Consider the following 22,867-nt stretch of genomic DNA (forward strand, 5'->3'; position numbering starts at 1 on the left):
ATCAATTTTCTGGCTTGTATAACTGTTCATGCCTAAAATATTGAGGTGAATTTGACCTGTTAAGCTTGTATTCTATAGAGGAAAGTAAGCACCTACTTTTCATTATAGAAAGGCTCCAAATGGTGCCTTTAATACCTAAAAATAACTGCCCTTTTATAGAATTATCCCTGATGCTTATTTTTATTTTCCAATATGCCTTTTTAGATTTGAACTTAAATATATTTTGGGAACAGAGTAAATTAATTACACAATTCATCTAGTCCTTTCAGAGATTTTTTTGCAAACAAAATTCACTCCTTTCAAAATGCCTCTCCTGGTAAATGTCTTTTCCCTTTTATTATTAGTAGTAGGTGTCATGATAATGTGCACTATTCATTTTAGTAGACATCCTCAAAGAGATGAGTGAACTAAAGAATGTATTCTCTTCTATGTAATTGTCATGCGGTAGCTTCATAGTAAAATAAATAACCAATTTAAAAGAAAACAAAAGTCAGGAACCTAAGCAACCCACACAAAGAAGTTCTGTCTCAGAAGCTGGAAAGGAAACACAGGAGTCCTTTTATGAAGTGGCGGTAGGAACTAATGCATGATTACCATGTAGGAAAAGTTACTACTGCAAGGTGTGCTCAGGCATCTTGTGGTAGTTTTTGCATCTGTGCATACTGGGGGCTTGTTTGGGGGTAGAGAATAGGTGTGCTCAGTGCTAATTGGCTAGCACAGCTACATTGCCACGCACCAACCAGGGGCGTAGCCAGACTGCGGTGGGAGGGGGGTCCAGAGTCCGAGGTGAGGGGGCACATTTTAGCCCCTTCCCGGCGACGCTGACTCCTCCGCCATTTTTAAACCCCCCCCCCACCATTTTTGACCTCCCCGCCGCCACCACCACCTTTGACCCCCCCCAGCGCCAACCCTTTCGACCCCCTCTTCCTGCCGCCAACCCTCCCCCGCTGCCGGGTACAGCAAGGGCAGGCTTCTGTTTTTGTGAGCCTGATGTAGGTGCAGGACGTCAGACTCACAGAAACAGAAGCCTGCCCTCGCAGATCAGCAACGCGGCCACGTCAGAGAAGAGGACTTCGGCTGGCGGGGGTTGAGGACCCCCGCCAGCAAAGGTACCCGATAGCGGCGGGGGAGGGTTGGTGGCAGGAGGGGAGTCAAAGGGGTTGGTGGCGGGGGGGCAGGGCCAAATCTATGGGGGCCCATGCCCCCGTGGCCCCACGTAGCTACGCCCCTGGTACCAACTGATTAGCACATGGTTAGCGTGGGAGGCCTTACCGCCTAGTAAATAGGTGTCAGTAAGGGCTCCCGCGCTAATTGGGAAATTAGCACATGGCCATTAATTGAAGAAATGCAAAATCGGCCATTTTACAGCCACACTAAATGTGGCCTCAGCATGTAGGGCTTTTAGATATCACAGATTTGTACAGCACTGTGTAAGTCTAGTAGTGCTGTAGAAATGTTTAATAGTAGTAGTAGTAGTAGTAGTAGATCAAGAGTATGTTCCTACATATATATTGAGGAAACACCTTGCTTCACTATGGTCCACTGTCTGTCTGCTGCTTCTAAAGCTGTGTCCAGGTCTTTGGGAAGTTCCTAAAGCACCTTGGGACCCAGGATGTCTACCAGACTCTCTTCCATCGCAGTTAATGTGGCATAATCCCCCTCTTTCAGTCCCTCTTTTGTTTTTCAGGTGCACTTCTATGTTCCAAAATCTATGATTAACACAAGTGTACTGTTTACTGGAGATGCTCAGCAGTTGGATTTGGCTAATCTGGGCTAAAGAACATTTTTTGTTGCCCTGTTGCCCTTGAAAATGTGTGGGACTATTTATGTAAGATTCTTGAGCAGCTCATTCTCAGCACTGATGCAGTGTGGCCAAAGGTGGTGGGAATCAGCCATGTTACTGTGTGCTGTCTGTGTTGCAAATTGTATTATGAGTCATGCGAGGGATCCTCCTTGCCTGCTGCTGGCTCCTGTTCCCTGGTTTCTTTTCTTCCTTCCTTCTGCTTTTCCTCTTCTGACCACTGACTCTTCTGCTTTCTTTTGTGCTTACCTGGGTATTACCCTTTTCCATTGGTGGAACCTACCTCCCCATCCTCTTCTCCCTGGGTCTCCGCTCCTCTCCTTCTCTTGACTGTTCCTGGTTACTCCTATTATACTTCAGCCCCAACTTCTTTCCACTGCCACTCCTCCAGCATTCTCCTCATCTATTCCTGCTAAATTCTAGCTTCCCTACCCTATCTCCCATTCTCACTTCTAGATGCTCACTCACTCCCTTGCTGCTTGGCATTCTTTTTCTTTTCATGCACAAACAAGTCTATTTTATTCACTAATATGACAATAAAGGAGTGACAGGGTCAGAAAAAAAGACAGGAACAGACCTCTATCACCACACAACAGCAAAACCAAACGGTAGAGGGCAACACATATGACAATCAGCCATGGGAATGGAGTCAGGCAATCTTTATTGGAAGCACCAGCAAATGTAGACCTGACGTGAGCCGTGTTTCTGTGGGCATAGCCACCTGTGTCAGGGGTCCCAAGTTTTGATACGTACAAACAAGGAATGAATCTTGCCCGACACCAACGTCAGGCTCACTGGTCTATAATTTCCTGGATCTCCTCTGGTACCTTTTTAAAATATCGGCATTACATTGGCTACTCTCCAATCTTCCGGTACCACACTCAATTTTAAGGATAAATTACATATTACTAACAATAGTTCTGCAAATTCATTTTTCAATTCTATCATTACTTGGGGATGGATACCATCCGGTCTGAGAGATTTGCTACTCTTCAATTTGTCAAATTGCCCCATTACATCCTCTAGGTTTATAGAGATTTCATTCAGTTTCTCCGACTTGTCAGCTTCGAATATCATTTCTGGCACCGGTATCTCTCCCAAATCTTCCTCGGTGAAGACCGAAGCAAAGAATTCATTTAATCTCTCCACTATGGCTTTGTCTTCCCTGATCGTCCCTTTTACCCCTCGGTCATCTAGCGGTCCAATTGATTCTTTTGCCAGCTTCCTGCTTTTAATATACCTAAAAAAATTTTTTACTATGTGTTTTTGCCTTCAACGCAATCTTTTTTTCATAGTCCCTCTTTGCCTTCCTTATCAGCGCTTTGCATTTGACTTGACATTCCTTATGCTGTTGTTTTATTATTTTCAGTCGGTTCCTTCTTCCATTTTCTGAAGGATTTTCTTTTAGCTCTAATAGCTTCCTTCACCTCACTTTTTAACCATGCTGGCTGTCATTTGGTCTTCCGTCCTCCTTTTTTAATACTCAAAATATATTTGGCCTAGGCTTGCAGGATGGTATTTTTGAATATCATCCATGCCTGATGTAAATTTTTGACCCTCTAAGCTGCTCCTCTAAGTTTTGTTTTCACCATTCTCATTTTATCATAGTCTCCTTTTTAAAAGTTAAATGCTAACGTATTGGATTTCCTGCATATACTTACTCCAAAGCTAATATCAAATCTGATCATATTATGATCACTGTTATCAAGCGGCCCCAGAACCATTACCTCCCACACCAGATCATACGCTCCACTAAGGACTAGGTCTATAATTTTTCCTTCTCTTGTCGGCTCCTGTACTAGCTGCTCCATAAAGCTGTCCTTGATTTTGTCAAGGAATTTTACCTCCCTAGCATGCCCCGATGTTACATTTACCCAGTCAATATCTGGGTAATTGAAATCACCCATTATTATTGTGTTGCCCAGTTCATTAGCATCCCTAATTTCCTTTAACATTTCTACATTCGTCTGTTCATCCTGGCCAGGTGGATGGTAGTACACTCTTATCACTATCCTTTTCCTCTTTACACATGGAATTTCAATCCATAGGGATTCCAAGATGTGTTTTGTTTCCTGCAGAATTTTCAAATCTATTTGATTCAAGGCCCTCCTTAACATACAATGCTACCCCTCCACCAATTTGATCCACCCTATCACTACGAAATAATTTGTACCCTGGTGTAACCACGCTTCGAATGCCGTCATCAAATGACTTTCAAAGGACTAACACCAGAAAATAACACCCAAACACTTTCCCAGTGAAGTATTAAAAAAAACCCAGGTAGGAATGCTGAAAAAAAAAAGATGCTACACTCCCAAGCAATCCTCACTGTCCTTTTTTCTCCATATAATGTACTCTAAGACCCACACTGTCCTATTTTCTCACAGCATGGACAAAAATTAAAAGGAAAAGCTGTGCTTATATAGCTCTCACAAGACAGGCTTCTCATTAAAAATAATGCACGTGTCAGTGTTAATGGTAACAAAAGACAAAACAGGAAAAATCCTCTACAGCGAAGAAACAGAACAGGCAAAAGTAGAGGCTGACCAAAGACGAGTCACCACTAGAGTCACCACAGTCTTAGACTGTTGGTTTCATATCTCCAGTGGTGACTCGTCTTTGGTCAGTCTGTACTTTTGCCTGCAGTGTTAATGGTAACACACACTAATATAACCAGGCATCTTCTTTATCTGCAGCAATATCACTGACATTTATATTACTAACAGGCTTATTTTCGAAAGAGGAGGACGCCCATCTTTCGACACAAATCAGGGGCATGCTGGAGGCGTAGTGAAGGCGGGACTTGGGTGTGCCTAACACATGGGCGTCTTCGACCCATAAGGGAAAAAAAAGTCGTCCCTGATGAGCACTTGGACAACTTTACTTGGTCCTTTTTTTTGTTACGACCAAGCCACGAAAAGGTGCCCAAACTGACCAGATGACCACCGGAGGGAATCGGGGATGACCTCCCCTTACTCCCCCAGTGGTCACTAACCCCCTCCTACCCTCAAAAAAGTAGTTTAAAAATATTTTGTGCCATCCTCTATGCCAGCCTCAAATGTCATACTCAGGTCCATCGCAACAGTATGCAGGTCCCTGGAGCAGTTTTAGTGGGTGCAGTGCACTTCAGGCAGGCGAACCCAGGCCCATCCCCCTCACCTGTTACACTTGTGGTGGTAAATATGAGCCCTCCAAAACCCACTACAAACCCACTGTACCCATATGTAGGTGCCCCCCTTCACCTGTAAAGGCTTTGATAGTGGTGTACAGTTGTGGGTAGTAGGTTTTGGGGGGCTCAACACACAAGCTAAGGGAGCTACATACCTGGGAGCAATTTCTGAAGTCCATTGCAGTGCCCCCTAGGGTGCCTGGTTGGTGTCCTGGCATGTGAGGGGGACCAGTGCACTATGAATGCTGGCTCGTCCCATGACCAAATGGCTTGGATTTGGTCGTTTCTGAGATGGGCGTCCTTAGTTTCCATTATCGCCGAAAATCAGAAACAACCAAGTCTAAGGATGACCATCTCTAGGGACGACCTAAATGTCAAGATTTGGGCATCCCCGACCATATTATCGAAATGAAAGATGGACGCCCATCTTGTTTCGATAATACGGGTTTCCCCGCCCCTTTGCCAGGACGTCCTGCAAGGATGTCCTCAGGAAAACTTAGGCACCCCTTTCGATTATGCCCCTCTAAGTAGTATAAATATAAACCCTACCCATAATTACTTACAGTAAGTAAAGTGCTAATATGCTTCCATTATGCATGCTAAAATCTATTTAAATTTCTGTTTAATCTTCACTGTTGAAGTTTTTATTGTGCATTTTTATGCCCACATTGACCAAAATAATAAATACTGATGATGAGACTAGATAGTTAAGAGCACCGTTTGGCTGTTTTTGGTAAGGAAAGTCAGCTGAAAGAGAACATGCACTGCTTGAACACTGCACTGAAAAAAAATAACATGAGGAATGAATGGGATATTTCATATTATATCTCTCCTGTCAATAGCACCATTATAGCTTATGTTTGCTGGATAGATCTATTAAAACAAAGTCATACTTTCACTGAGAAGTGCAACTCTGTCAACTATCCAATGCATCAAAATGTAAAATGAAAACTACAATATTATGTGTTCATGTCAAGTTCTAGTTCAGATAAATATTTTTAAATAAAGTTTCTAGAACATAAACCACTATGCTATCTGATGGGAAATATAAATGACTCAATCAGATGATTTTAAAAATGCATGAACATCTGGAAGTGAGATAATTACAAACAAAATTCCACATTAAGGACATCAAAGACATCCATTCTGGCTCATATGTCAGTGAACGAGAGAAATCACTTTTCCCTGGAACAAATACACATTATATAATTGACACAATTTTTAGCTGGTAGGTTTCACCACGTGTATCAGCTCTGAACTAATGGACAAGATGTGTGATAAGTTACATAGTAATGAGCTGCATTATATGTATTTGCATATTTTCCATCTCATTACTATATACGTAACCCGTGATGATCTACATATCACCATGGCAAGTCAAGTCAGGCTGCGTTAAAGAGAAGGTACTGCAACTTAAAGCCCTAATGCAGCTTGATAATTTCCCCCTTAGGGAACTATCTCCAATAAGGTTTTGTAGATATTGTATGGTGATTGTCAAAATTAATGTACAGTAACTGCAACACTTCTACCTTAACTGTTGGGAGCATTCCCAGCATCTTTCATAAGTACATAAGTGTTGCCATACTGGGTCAGACCAAAGGTTCATCAAGCACGGTATCCTGTTTCCAACAGTGGCCAATCCAGGTCACAAGTACATGGCAAGATCGCAAAACAGAACAATACATTGTATGCTGCTCATCCCAGAAATAAGCAGTGGATTTTCCCAAGTCCATTTTAATAATGGCTTATGGACTTTTAGGAAATTATCCAAACCTTTTTCAAACCCTGCTAAGTTAACTGCTTTTACCACATTCTCTGTCAACGAATTCCAGATTTTAAGTACACGTTGAGTGAAAAACCTTTTTCTCAGATTTATTTTAAATTTACTACTTAATAGCTTCATTACATGGCCCCTAGTCCTTGTATGTTTGGAAAGCATAAATAAGCTATTCATGTTGACCTTTTCCACTCTACTCAGTATTTCATAGACCTCTATATCTCCCCTCAGCCTTCTCTTTTCCAAGCTGAAGAGCGCTAGCCACTTTAGCCTTTCTGTCTGTTGAAGTCCTCTCTCAGTATTTTTTATCTCCAAGGTTCAGGGTCTTTAACATTTTTTTATCAGGTACCACTTCTTTACCTGCTCCAATATCATTATCTCTTCCTCTGCCAGACTTGCCACCTACTCGTCAAGATCTGTCACTAACTCCTCAGGACCCTATTCCCCATGTAGGCCTATCTTGTTGGTCTTCTTTCAACTTCAGACCATTCACTGTCATAGGCAATCTCAGGAATGCGGCCCACCTTCTGCTCACTTGACCCAATTCCCTCCTCCTGGCTAAAAATCCCTGAGTTTTTATTGTTGCCAAAATTCTTTCAGTAATAAATACCAGTCTTCTTGGAAATGTGCTATAGTCAGGCTTATTTTTGAAAGAGAAGGGCACCCATCTTTAGACACAAATCGGGAGATGGCTGTCCTTCTCTCAGGATTGCCCAAATCGGCATAATCAAAAGGTGATTTTGGGTGTCCCCAACTGCTTCCCGTCACAGGGATGACCAAAGTTCCCGGGGGCGTGTCGGAGGCGTAGCGAGGCGGAACTGGGGCATGTCTAACAGATGGGCATCCTCGACCAATAATGGAAAATAGAAAGGCGTGCCTGATGAGCACTTGGGCGACTTTACTTGGTCCATTTTTTGATACGACCAAGCCTCAAAAAGGTGCGCAAACTGACCAGATGACCACCTGACTCCTCCAGTGGTGACTAACCCCCTCCCACCCTGATAAAACAACTTAAAAAAAGTTTTTTGCCAGCCAGAAATGTCATACTCAGGTCCATCGCAGCAGTATGCAGGTCCCTGGGAGGGGAGGTATGTGTGTGTCAGCAGAGGCATAGTGAAGGCTTGGACGTCCTTCTTGCAAACATTTTGGACATCCTGAACTGCCCCCCCCCACCATCAGGGACAGCCAAATTTCAAGGGAGTAGCCTGGAGAAGAGGAGTGGTCTAGTGGTTGGAGTACTGGTCTTGTAATCCAGAGGTGGCCAGTTCAAATCCCACTACTGCTACTTGTGATCCAAAATCCAAATAAATAAACGCACTGTCAGAGGCATAGCAGGCATGGATATCCTTCTCACAGAAACATCCACATTTGGATGTCCCTGATGAGCACTTTGACATTTTCACCTGAACTTGTATTTTACTAAGGTTGTAGATGGCAATTTATTTAAGGTTGTAAACGGCTATTATACACGCAGCTTGTCTGCATGTATGAAGCCATCTTTGGCATGTACAGAGCAGCCACGCATAATGCTTGGCTGGTCTGCACTGGCTTCCCCTCCTTAGGAAGGAAATTGTGTGCAAATGACCTAACAGTGAGCAGCTCATTTGCATGCGATTTCCTTCATGCATGCCCATTCCTTTCCAAATCTCTAAGAGATTGGTAAGGGAAGGGCTTTTTCCATTCAGTTAGTGCATCAGTGCCCTCTAGGGTGCCCAGTTGGTGTCCTGGCATGTCAGGGGGACCAGTGCACTATGAATGCTGGCTCCTCCCATGACCAAATGAGTTGGATTTGGTCGTTTTTGAGATGGGCGTCCTTGGTTTCCATTATTGCCGAAAACCAGGGACGACCATCTCTAAGGACGACCATCTCTTAAGGTCGACCTAAATGTCGAGATTTGGGCCTCCCCGACTGTATTATTGAAATGAAAGATGGCTGCCTATCTTGTTTCAATAATACAGGTTTCCCTGCCCTTTTGCGGGGACATCCTGTGAGGACGCCCTCAGGAAAACTTGGGCGCCCCATTCGATTATGCCCCTCAGTATGTCCCATCCTGAAGAAGCCCTCACTGGATCCTCTGATCCCAGCTCATTGCTAATCAGTGTCAAATCCATGTTTAATTTCTAAGCTATTAGAAAAAGTAGTATACACTCAGCTGTCTTCTTTCATTGATAAATCACTAGATATTCATCCTATACAATCTGGTTTTAGGTCTCCTTTTAGCACTGAAACAGGTCTCACAGCTCTGCTTAGTGAGGTTTACTCCCATCTTGATAAAACATAATATTGTTCTTGCTGTGTCTTTTGATCTCTCTGCAGTTTTTGATTTAGTCAAACACAACTTGTAACTATCTCATCTCTTGTCCCTTGGCCTTACTGGCTCAGTTTTAACTTGGTTCACCTCCTTTCTCTCAAACTGTTCCTATTGGGTTATCATTGCCTCATCCACCACCTCCCCTCATCCTCTGATGTATGGAGTCCCCCAGGGCTTCGTCTTATCATTGCTTCTTTTTAAACTTTTCATAATTCCCCTTGTCATACTCATTCAATCAACAGGCATTTAATTTCATTTCTATGCCAACCATATTTTGCTACTCATTCCAACAACTCCATCAGATTCATTCATTGGTCCACTCCAAGACTGTCTAGACATAAGGCCCCTTTTATAAAGGTGCACTTGCCTTTTTAGCACATGCTACAAATAAGCATGCGCTAAATGTTAGAGACATCCATATATTCCTATAGGCATCTCTATCGTTTAGTTTGGTCTAAAAACACTAGCATGACTTTGTGAAAGACCCCTTTATTTTCCAACTGGATCTCCGAGCACAAACTGGTTTTGAATAAGCAAAAGACAGTGGCATGCTGGTTCACTGAGAGTCTTTCTACCCCTAGCATCACTCTGAACCTTTTTTGGCTCTCCTATTCTGCCAGTAGACTCGTTTCACTATTTGGGAGTTATTTTGTATTCTCATCTTACCTTTAAACCACAGATATCAAACCTATGTAAGACCAGTTTCCTTGTTCTCCGTCAATTGCAGTTGATCCGCTGTTATTTTGACCAAGACAGGTTTCACTAGATCATTCTCTCTTTATTGATCACTGGCCTTGACTATTGTAACATAATCTATCTGGCTGTTTCCGTACCAACTTAAAGAAACTTCAATCAGTCCAAAACATAGACATTAAATTCATCTGTCACGCACATAAGTTCGATCATGTCTCTCCATTGTTTCAAAAATTTCATTGGCTCCCTGTTGAGCAACGAATTCTATTTAAACTATTCACATATTTAAGGCTCATAGACTTGGACTTTCACATTATCTAGCAACTCTAACTATTCCATATTCTCCTGTCTGCCTTCTTTATCCTGTAAATGACCACTGACTGGTTCTTCTGAGCACTAAGGTTGTCCAGCTTGAAATCACTAAAATCACACTTTTTTCTTCACTGCTCCCTCTTTTCATCCATGCTGAACTATCTTAAAAAAATTTCAAAACCACTATAAAAACCTGACTATTCCATCAGGCTTTCAACATCACTTGAATTATGGCAAGCAGTGTTGTTCTCATTCCCATTGTCTATCCTCTAATCTATTCCCTCTCTTTCCCCTTTTTCTTGGTCTTTTTTCTGCTTGTTCTATTCTGGCTGAGTCTGATCTTTCTGGAATGCATACGATTAGCCTTTCCTGTTTTTATTGTAATTCTTTCCCTACTTTTAAATTATTTTAGTCTGTAAACCACCTAGATCTGCAAGTTAGCCTACTACTACTACTAATCATTTCTATAGCGCTACTAGACGTACGCAGCGGCTTTTTTGAACATTGACGGTGACCCCTTGATCCTTTTCCTGGGCAGTGACTCCTAATAGGGAACCTTCATCATCACATGTTGACCACGTTAATGTAAGGTGCAGATCCCACCCCATCTCTGCCCTTTCGCCAATCCATTTTCTATCCTTTTTGTTGCTAGTTGTTAATGTGGAGATTTCTATAGGTTGACAGCTATAGGCACTATGTTAACTGTTAGTGCACATTGATTGCCACATTTAAAGCTAACACAGCTTAATAAATAGATTCTATTATATATGTTAGAGTAACAAGATTTCATTTTAATACTTTTTTTTCTGTGTTCTTCGATTTAATGGAATTCAAACATGAGCAAGAATTCTTTCAAAGTTTTAATTTTATCTCTTCAGCTGAGTCCTTCACTTTCCAATTGTTCATTAGTGAAGCACAGATACTTATCTTAAAGACTTTTACTCTTCTTTATTTCTCATATTTTTTCATGCAGACAAAATTTATATAATAGACTCATCAGAGACCTCATTACTTTACAGCTATCTTCAAGAAGCCTGTCATTTTTTTAAGCCTTTAGAGGTGTTCTAAATCATTTCATCATATTAGTCCTCATTATTCGTTTATAGTATCTGATTTAATGATATTGTTTTACATTCAGTAAAGTTTTCTTTTCTAGGTACCTAGGGCCTCTTCTGCCGATTCTCAGTGCGACAAATGAAAGGAAGCCCATTCAATTCCTATGGGCTTCCTCTCATTTGCTATGCGGGAATTGCTAACATGCCTTTGTAAAAGAAGCCCATAATGAGAAAATGTATTTTTTCAACTTGGTCTAATAACTGACTCTTTCTTTGTAATTTTCTAAGGCTAGTATCAAACACTTCAGTAGTAACATTTTTTAGAGCACATTTCATTTTCTTAAGTTCTTTTTTTTTTTTAATTAAGAGTCCGACGTGCAAGAAGATTTTGCACTTACTGTGCTTGAACAGCCCAAATTAACATATAGTAAGTGCAAAGATTGTGCAGTCACTGTTGGGGTGAAATTACCACACAGAAAAGCTCCTTCCTTACCATGTGTTGTTCATTTGCTATTATTTATTTAGATTTTGCTCATACCTTTTCAGTAGAAGCAGCTCAAGGTGAGTTACATTCAGGTACACTGGGTATTTCTCTGGCCCAGGAGGGCTCACAATCTAAGTTTGTACCTAAGGCAACAGAGGTTTAAGTGACTTGCCCAAGATCACAAGGAGCAGCAGTGGGATCTGAACCGGCCACCTCTGGATGTCAAGACCAGTGCTCCAACCACTAGGCCACACCTCCACTATTAGCATTGTTGCCCTTAGGGGCCCTTTTACTAAGCTGCGGTATGCGCTAGCGCACGCTTACTGCGACTTAAAATGGTTTACTGTGGGATGTGCTTAATACTGTAGGATAAACTTCAGCAAACTTTCATACAAAATTGCAATTCAAAGCTGAAGAGATATACCTTCTACTGAGTCCCTTATACACTCTCAATTTCAGTAAAAAATACTAATAAGGAGGAAAAAGACCTCAAATGTCCAAACTGTGGCAGCAAGTAAGTATATCTTTGTGCCTACATTTACTGGACTCCGTTTTTCTCACCGGTCTCAAAATTCTCCTTTTATTCCGATATTGTACACCAAATTTCACCCACAGTTTTTGATGCAGTACTTTACATCATAATCATTTCGTTGAGAATGTAATAAGCACTTAGCTTTTAAATATTGCTCCCAACAGGGTTCTCCGTTTCACTTTCTTTCAAGCTTCTTCACGGGACTAAGTGCTGGAAATCCCGTATTAATCAGAATTCTACCTATAAAACATCAAAACCTATATTATTGCCCATAATTTACTGTGGGATGTGCTCAGGCATCCTTCACTAAGTTTCAAATCTGTGTGCTAAAAATGTTTTAACATGTTTGATGGAGGGGCATGTCTGGGGCAGAGTGTAGGTTTCTTGTGCTAATCAGTTAGTGTGCATAAGTACATAAGCATAAGCATCACCATGCTGGGATAGACCAAGGTTCCATCGAACCTTACCGTACAGCATATGGCATGAGCACAGCTGCCTACAAAATAGGTGTCAGTAAGTGGTCCTTAGGAAATTCTTTTTATGGCTGCGTCCTAATGGCAACATTAGTGAATGTCCAAAAAACAAAAAAGCAAACAAATCCACAGAGGTCCAATGAAGAACACAACAGGAGTGGGAATGACTATAATGACCAGGTAGATGTTCCAGGGATAATTCCTCCAAGCCCTTTATTGTCAGATAAAATATGTCAAAACCAATAAAGTGTGATGTCTAATGACCAGCATACCCTACACAGCTCGTGTTTTGGCTAACAAGCCTTGATCAGAGGTCCTATATCATTTTACATCAAACCAAAAAGTTAGGCTGATGCAATAGCGTATGTTGTGATTCACTACAGCTGTAAGTTGTGCTATAGAGTGTACTGGACAGAGTGCTATTTTGATTGAACGGCTATTTTAACATATTGGTGATGCCTATGCTTTACATCTAGTGTTGCTGTTTGTCCTTATTGTTGGAGGGTTTAAGCCATGACACTGCAGGTTTCTCACAACATGCATTGTTGCATCAGCCTAACTTTTTGGTTTGATGTTGTGTAACATGATATAGGTGTTATGACCAGGTGGTAGTGAGCCCCTGTGCCCCGACTGAGCACGGCAGAGATGGAGTGACGCCGCACTCGGTCAGGCAGCCAGACAACCCCTAGCTTCACCTGGGAAGCGACCACCGTTCACCAAGAGTTGAGCTCCCAGCTGCAGGTGGCCACCAGGACTTCTGGAACCGGTGGGGTTACACAGCCGCTGACCAGGCTGCCAGGCAAGCAGACACAGTCCAATAGCCAAGTAATCCGTAGAGCAAAGAATAGTCAAACCAGTCCAAGGTCTAGGCAGGCAGCAAACAATCGTGGTCAGGAAAACAAGCCGAGGTCTGGTACACAGGAAAACAGGAACTGAGGAAAGCCGGTGAACAGAACTCCAGCATGGACCTCTGAGACAATTGAGGCCAAAGCAACAAAGGACTGAAGGCAGGGCCTTAAGTAGTGGAGGAATTAGGCTCAAGCATGTGCAGCTGATTCAAGATGGCTGCCCCCATCAGCAGAGGTGCCTACGTCCAAATATGGGCTTCCTTCCTGACCTCGTTACTCCAAGATGGCTGCCCCCTCCTGAGCTGGCCAAGATGGCTGCTGTCCTTGATCTAACCAAGATGACGGCTGTCAGAAACAGGAAACAGAAACAGACCCATCCTGGAGAAACCACATCCAAAATAGCCGGCTATCTCAGCCGGACCGCACCTCGCCGGCGAATCGGCCGTGCAGGCCTGGAACCAGGTGGGGAACGTAACAATAGGACCCCTGACGAAGGCTTGTTAGCTGAAACATGGCCCGTGTAGGGTCTGCTGTTCATTAGACATCGCATACTATTTGTTTTCACATATTTTATCTGACAATAAAGGACTTGGAGGAATTACCCCTGGAACATCTACCTGGTCATTCCCACTCCTGTTGTGTTCAACATTAGTGAATGGTAATCAATAGAGAAAGTAGGAAGTCAGCCATTTTCTACGTGTGGTAAAAATGGCCTTAGCACATGGAAAAAAAATCTCCTTTAAGGGCGTGCTAAGGCCACTTTCTACTGCGGCATAGTAAAAGGACCCCTTTAATGCCTTCTCTTGTGCACAGTAACAATACAAGCTAATCATTGGGCACTAACTTTAATGTGTAGTCTACCCCAGTTTCTGCCTGTATTCTACCCAGTCCCTGTTTCATCTCATACTGAGCAGTTAGTATGACGTTTGTAGCTTACTGGCTGTTTTTAGCATTCAGTAGAGATGTGCAGACAAACATTTTTTGTTTTATTTAGTTTCCTGTGCCATTTTTAGGTTTTTTGTTTTGTTTCATTTTGGTTTTATAAATTTTTTAGGGCACAGTACTGATACAACAGGAAACAAACCCTCCCCTGAGCATGTTCTTCCTGGACCAGTCAGGAAACCGGAACTCATATTACCAGAAATACAAGACTGATCTTTCATGAGCACGGTAAAACAAGGCCTTAAGAAGCAGAGTAGTCTCCTAACTCAACTGTCAAACGTTCAAGAGTGGCTTGTATTTAATAGATATTAACACTGGGGGGAGGGGGGAGTTTAAATTTAATGATACTAGAAAGAAACCTGATATTTTTTTGGGGGGAGGAAAGGTCCTATCCTTTTAGGTTAGACTCAAATTTAGTTGAGTTCTTCTATCAACTTTAATTTTTACTTTGGCTGGTTCATTCTGTCATTGATGGGTCCTTTTACAAAGGTGCACTGAAAAACGGCTTGCGGTAGTGTAGGTGCGGGTGTTGGGCGCACGCTGATCCATTTTTTAGCGCGCCTGTAAAAAAGGCCTTTTTGTTTTTGCTGAAAATGGACATACAGTGGGGGAAATAAGTATTTGATCCCTTGCTGATTTTGTAAGTTTGCCCACTGACAAAGACATGAGCAGCCCATAATTGAAGGGTAGGTTATTGGTAACAGTGAGAGATAGCACATCACAAATTAAATCCGGAAAATCACATTGTGGAAAGTATATGAATTTATTTGCATTCTGCAGAGGGAAATAAGTATTTGATCCCCCACCAACCAGTAAGAGATCTGGCCCCTACAGACCAGGTAGATGCTCCAAATCAACTCGTTACCTGCATGACAGACAGCTGTCGGCAATGGTCACCTGTATGAAAGACACCTGTCCACAGACTCAGTGAATCAGTCAGACTCTAACCTCTACAAAATGGCCAAGAGCAAGGAGCTGTCTAAGGATGTCAGGGACAAGATCATACACCTGCACAAGGCTGGAATGGGCTACAAAACCATCAGTAAGACGCTGGGCGAGAAGGAGACAACTGTTGGTGCCATAGTAAGAAAATGGAAGAAGTACAAAATGACTGTCAATCGACAAAGATCTGGGGCTCCACGCAAAATCTCACCTCGTGGGGTATCCTTGATCATGAGGAAGGTTAGAAATCAGCCTACAACTACAAGGGGGGAACTTGTCAATGATCTCAAGGCAGCTGGGACCACTGTCACCACGAAAACCATTGGTAACACATTACGACATAACGGATTGCAATCCTGCAGTGCCCGCAAGGTCCCCCTGCTCCGGAAGGCACATGTGACGGCCCGTCTGAAGTTTGCCAGTGAACACCTGGATGATGCCGAGAGTGATTGGGAGAAGGTGCTGTGGTCAGATGAGACAAAAATTGAGCTCTTTGGCATGAACTCAACTCGCCGTGTTTGGAGGAAGAGAAATGCTGCCTATGACCCAAAGAACACCGTCCCCACTGTCAAGCATGGAGGTGGAAATGTTATGTTTTGGGGGTGTTTCTCTGCTAAGGGCACAGGACTACTTCACCGCATCAATGGGAGAATGGATGGGGCCATGTACCGTACAATTCTGAGTGACAACCTCCTTCCCTCCGCCAGGGCCTTAAAAATGGGTCGTGGCTGGGTCTTCCAGCACGACAATGACCCAAAACATACAGCCAAGGCAACAAAGGAGTGGCTCAGGAAGAAGCACATTAGGGTCATGGAGTGGCCTAGCCAGTCACCAGACCTTAATCCCATTGAAAACTTATGGAGGGAGCTGAAGCTGCGAGTTGCCAAGCGACAGCCCAGAACTCTTAATGATTTAGAGATGATCTGCAAAGAGGAGTGGACCAAAATTCCTCCTGACGTGTGCAAACCTCATCATCAACTACAGAAGACGTCTGACCGCTGTGCTTGCCAACAAGGGTTTTGCCACCAAGTATTAGGTCTTGTTTGCCAGAGGGATTAAATACTTATTTCCCTCTGCAGAATGCAAATAAATTCATATACTTTCCACAATGTGATTTTCCGGATTTAATTTGTGATGTGCTATCTCTCACTGTTACCAATAACCTACCCTTCAATTATGGGCTGCTCATGTCTTTGTCAGTGGGCAAACTTACAAAATCAGCAAGGGATCAAATACTTATTTCCCCCACTGTACATCCATTTTGGGTCTGAAACCTTACTGCCAGCCATTGACCCAGCGGTAAAGAATCCAGGTGGTAATGACTTACGCATGTCAAATGCCACTTAGCGTGTGTCTGTTACGTGCGGCCAAAAATAAAAAAATATTTTTCAGATGCGTGCCAAAAATGAAATTACTGCAAGAGCCACATGGTAGTCGGGCGGTAACTCCATTTTGGCATGCATTGGGCATGAGTAGATTTTTACGCAGCTTAGTAGTAGGGACTCCTTCAGGATACGCGCATCTGAAAAATATTTTTTTATTTTTGGCCACGTGTAACAGACACAGGCTAAGTGGCATTTGACACATGTAGGTCATTACCACCTGGATTCTTTACCGCTAGGTCAATGGCTGGCAGTAAGGTCTCAGACCCAAAATGGATGCATGTCCATTTTCAGCAAAAAAAAAAAAAAGGCCTTTTTTGAATACTAGACTAAAGCAAGACAAAAAGTAGGATTGTTCAAGGTAAGTCTTAATGTCATCGTACCTCCAAGAAGTACATCAAGCACAAAAGGATGCACAAGGATTACTGAAAGCAAAGAACTAATCAGGAAACAGGGACTAAAATTACCACGGTTAGATAAGGGCTGGCTATAGCAGACTTATGAGGTGGAATATTTTTTCCTAGAAGGCTGCTGAAGGTCAAAGATTCAAGGCTGGTTGGTGTCTGATGCGTATTAACAATATTGATGACTAATGGAAGTGGAACCACCAATATTCAGTGGCACTTAACTGAGCAGTGCTGCAGAACAGGAGTGTTACAGGAGGCAGAATCATTTGGGAAGCTTGCCAGGTGCCCTTGACATGGATTGGCCGCTGTCATGGATAGGATGCTGGGCTCGATAGACCCTTGGTCTTTTCCCAGTGTGGAATTACTTACTTAAGAGGAGGAGCCAGGAGTTATATGGATACCAGCAATATTCAGTGCCAGTGCCTGCATAGCTAACCTGGCATGTAGGACCACATAAATGCTAGTCCTAATTTTTCCCAATTAGCTAAGCAGATGCGGGCACTGGCATATCAGCTGGCACCCACATAGCTGTCAGTTGTGGCCTGCAGATCATCGGCCCTTCCTCTCTCCTCCCACAACAAATTCCTAACCCCCTTCTGTACCCCAAGCCTCAGCAGACCCTGTCCACCAGGCCTACCTACCAGCCCTGGTGGTCTAGTAGTCCTTGGGACAGTCATGAACCCTACTCAATCCTGCCCCTTGTGGTTCCTAAGTAAAAATGTCCATGTGACCTCTAGTGGTAGTATTAGTGCATACTTTCTAGAATTGCTATCCACGTATTCAGTGTTCCCATGTATCCAACAGATAGATCAGAAGATCATTTTTCAGCCAATGAAAGGGCAGTGGCTGTTGATGGGGAATCCCATAAATTAAGGCATTCTGCATTTTTTAGGTTTCTTTTTTAATTGAAAAATATGCTAAAGCTATAGGGGAGAATTCTAAAACTGGGTGCCACAATCTGGGCATGCTGATGCTGAGCACTGAGCTCTAGTTCTATAATGACATCTGTGCACCCAGATTCCATATAGAATACTGGCATAAGTTGCCATTGGTGTGCCAAAATGTAGACACAAATAGTTATACAATATCTATGGCAGGTGTAAATGCTGGCACCCAAATGTGGCATTTTAAGCATAACTTATTATATTCTGGAAGTTCTCTGCATAACTGGAAGACCTGCCCACGGCCCTGATGCAGAAGGAAACTAACCTGCTTCTGTTATTGGAAATTGGGCTGACAAGGCTGTGCTGGGAATTGGACTTTTCAGAGGTCTAGGAGGCTCCTTAGGTACCAAAGTGTTCATTCAGCCATTTTCTACTTTTGGCCTTGTAGAGTTTGTCTGTTTTTCTTTTACCTAAAACTATTTACATGGCCACATTTACACTGCTTTGGTATTGAATCCCTCTACCACAGGCTTCTATTTTATTTTTTAATATTTCCCCTTCAAAGACTACCCTTTTCTCAGGCCTAGTAATAGATAACTTTTTTCCCTTTTCTTTGTACATGCACCAACTCTGATTGGCTACTCTGGCCAATGCCCTCTACATGGGCAAAAGGTATAATTATACTATGTATGGGTGTTTTTGTTAGAGACATCTGCCCACAGGATAGAGAGGGTTCCACAACTCCCTGTCTATGTTTCCCTCCAGCGCCCACCTTGCTTCGAGTGATGCTGCCTTAGTGCGGACTCGGCAAGGGTTCCTTTGTAAGCTGTAACCTGCCATTGTAACACTTTTGACATCTGTAGAGTACCTACACCTGATGATTACCACATACCAATAAAGGTGTTTCACTTCTAATTTTGAGTGTTGATCTGTGTGTGTGCTTTTTTGGCTTATTCATACTTGTTATAAGAAAACTGAAAGAATCCACTAAGTATTGTCAGCAGCTGCTAACTGTCTGTGTCACTTGCAGGCTTATTTTCGAAAGAGAAGGGTGCCTATCTTTCGACACAAATCGGGAGATGGGCGTCCTTCTCCCAGGGTCACCCAAATCGGCATAATCAAAAGCCAATTTGGGGCGTCCTCAACTGCTTTCCATCACGGGGACGACAAAGTTCACAGGGCATGTTGGAATCATAGCAAAGGCGGGACTGGGGCGTGCCTAACACAAGGGCGTCCTCGACCCATAATGGAAAAAAAAGGGGTGTCCCTGACAAGCACTTGGCCAACTTTATTTGGTCCATTTTTTATTACGACCAAGCCTCAACAAGGTGCCGGAACTGACCAGATGACCACCAGAGGGAATCGGGGATGACTTCCCCTTACTCCCCCATTGGTCACCAACCCCCTCCCACCCTAAAAAACCTTTTTAAATATTTTTTGCCAGCCTCTTTGTCAGCCTCAAATGTCATACCCAGCTCCATGACAGCAGTATGCAGGTCCCTGGAGCAGTTTTAGTGGGTGCAGTGCACTTCAGGCAGGCGGACCCAGGACCACCCCCCCTACCTGTTACACTTGTGGTGGTAAATGTGAGCCCTTCAAAACCCACCAGAAACCCACTTTACCCATATCTAGGTGCCCCCCTTCACCCGCAAGGGCTATGGTAGTGGTGTACAGTTGTGGGGAGTGGGTTTGGGGGGGGTTGGGGACTCAGGACACAAGGTAAGGGACCTATGCACCTGGGAGCAATTTCTGAGGTCCACTTTAGTGCCCCCTAGGGTGCCAGGTTGGTGTCCTGGCATGTGAGGGGGACCAGTGCACTAGGAATGCTGGGCCCTTCCATGACCAAATGGCTTGGATTTGGTCGTTTCTGAGATGGGCGTCCTCGGTTTCCATTATCGCCGAAAACCGGGGACGACCATCTCTAAGGTCGAACTAAATGTTGAGATTTTGGCGTCCCCGACCATATTATCGAAGCAAAAGATGGACACCCATCTTGTTTCGATAATATGGGTTTCCCCGCCCCTTCACTTGCAAGGACGTGCTCAGAAAAACTTGGGTGCCCCTTTCAATTATGCCCCGCTTGGTGTCAGGTCCGCCCATGTTCTGTCCACATGCACACCCTTCACACACGTTGAAAAGGCAATTCTATCAATTTGCAGGTGTCAAATGTCCATGTTTGTTACAGAATGCTAGCACATACGCAGGTTAAGAGGTGTCACTAATTGTCACCTGTGTATGTGGTAACTGCAATTCTATAAAATATTAATGTATTCTCTTTAGTGCATATGTGAAAGGGGACCATCACCTGAGTGGGGCATGGGCAAGCAATAGGCAGCTCTATTGGATAAACTTGTAACTTACAGAATATTGTAAGCTATGTGCTCATGTGGTGTCACATGGAGGGGTATAATCGAATGGCGCCAGCGAAATAGATCGCCGGCGATCTATTTTGGCGGCAACGCAACAGCTGGCTGTAACTGTATTATTGAAAAAGATGGCCGACCATCTTTTCTTTCGATAATACGATTTGGCCCGACCAAATGCCAGAGTTCGCTGGGTTTGAGATCGCTGGTTTTGTTTTTCAGCGATAATGGAAAAAAATGCCAGCGATCTCAAACCCGGCAAAATCCAAGGCATTTGGTCGTGGAAGGAGCCAGCATTTGTAGTGCACTGGTCTCCCTGACATGCCAGGACACCAACCGGGCACCCTAGAGGGCACTTCGAAAAATTAAAAAAAATATATACAAATACCTCCCAGGTGCATAGCTCCCTTACCTTGGGTGCTGAGCCCCCCAAATAACCCCCCAAAACCCACTCCTCACAACTCTACACCACTACCATAGTCCTTATGGGTGAAGGGGGGCACCTACATGTGGGTACAGTGGGTTCGGGGGTGGGGGGGGTTGGAGGGCTCAACATTTACCACCACAAGTGTAACAGGTAGGGGGGGGGGATGGACCTGGGTCTGCCTGAGACCTGCATACTGCTATGATGGAGCTGGGTATGACATTTGAGGGTGGCATACAGGCTGGCAAAAAAGGTTTTTATTTTTAATTTTTTAGTGTGGGAGGGGGTTGGTGACCACTGGGGGAGTATGGGAAGGTCATCCCCCATTCCCTCCGGTGGTCATCTGGTGAGTTGGGGCACCTTTTTGAGGCTTGGTCGTGAAACTAAAAGGACCAAGTAAACCCAGCGAAATACTGATTAATGCAGTTTTTTTCCCCATTATCCGCGAAAGCCGGCCATCTGGTAGCCACGCCCATGCCCGCCATGTCCCGCTTTGCTACGCCGCCAACATGCCCCCTTGAACTTTCGCTGGCTTGGCAACGGGAAAGCGGTGATAATGTCAAAAAAAAGCAGCTTTCGATAATACGGATTTCGCCGCTTTTGAGAGATCGCCGGCCATCTCCCGATTTATGTCGGATCACTTTCGAAAATAAACCTGATAGCCGCAAACACTCATGCCAGCTATTCACAGGGCATAAGAGCTTGAGGTTACATGTTTATGCATAAGTGGCACCTTATTCCTAGATTCTATAACCACACTTTCCTGTATAATTGCCCTTATAGAATACTACTTGGCACCATGATTTTTGGTTCTAATTTTGTGGTGCCCCATTGGGTGCCCATTGATGAATTGCCCCCTAAGTGATTTGTGCACATAAGTTATAAAAGCATCTAGCACTTGCACACATAAGTGGGCATTATGGACTAGATTCTGTAAATAGCACAAAAATAAAGTCCTTGTGGCACTATTCTATAAATTGTGCTTTGAGTTGGGCACTGTTTATACAATAGTGCTTAGAGCCGATTTCCGCACCAAACTTTGGGCATCAGAGTTTACACCAACTGAAAGCTGGTGTAGATCCTGGCGCATAATTTAGGTGCAGATCCCTGATATCTTTAGTGAATGCCTCTGACCTGCCCATGCCTCTCCCATGACCATGCCTACTTTTGAGTTGTACGCTATAAGATTTGTGCACTGATCTTTATAGAAAGGCGTGTAGCAAAACATGTGTGCAGATCCAAATTGTTGGCAATTAACGCCAATAATTGTTAGCACCTAATTATTGGTGCCAATTCTCTCATTAGCCAATTCAGTTGCACACGCTTATAATGACAGCACGCAATTTTGTTTGTGAAAATTTGCACACCATTTATAGAATCCAGGGCTTTATGTGCCAAGGCGGCAAGTAATAGAATGAGGGGGGTATAGCAAAATATTTCTTTAAAACTCTGAAACGTATACTTTTATATCATATTGTTTGTGCAGTGCCATCACAGTATTTACATAGATTTTTTTTAAATAATGCTGCCAGGTGGCACAGTTCAATGAGCTGTGTTATTAAACTTGTATTTGTTTATTACACTGTGCATTGAGTTAAAATAAGTAATTGTTGCATCCAGCAGGTTGCCTGACTAATATGAGTGAACTATTCCCATATTACAACAGAGAAAACAGAATTAGTTTTCAGAACAATTACGTCCACTTTCCACAAACCTGATCATTCTCTGAGATACAGGGAAAAGAAATACATAACCACTAACCAGGGGATCAGTTAAATCTAAATTTGAAGGGCTAAAAGTTTGTCGTTTACCAAATTTGAAATGAAAGCACAATTTTTATTCGATTCTTTTCCTCTTATTTTATTTCAAACAATTGTTATTGGCTGAATTAACTTTATACAAATAACAAAGCATCAAATACACACAAAGAGAGCTTAAAAGAAAAGGAAAGGAAAGGGAATCAAATCTTAGGTACATACAGCCAGTTCCAGGAAAGAGCAAAAAGTTGCAGTGTCCAAAAATCTTGTCTATGTCCAGTATGGAGGAATCACTCACATTGTGTCTATA

This window comes from Microcaecilia unicolor, chromosome 2, assembly GCF_901765095.1.
Source record: "Microcaecilia unicolor chromosome 2, aMicUni1.1, whole genome shotgun sequence".
Lineage (NCBI taxonomy): Eukaryota > Metazoa > Chordata > Amphibia > Gymnophiona > Siphonopidae > Microcaecilia > Microcaecilia unicolor.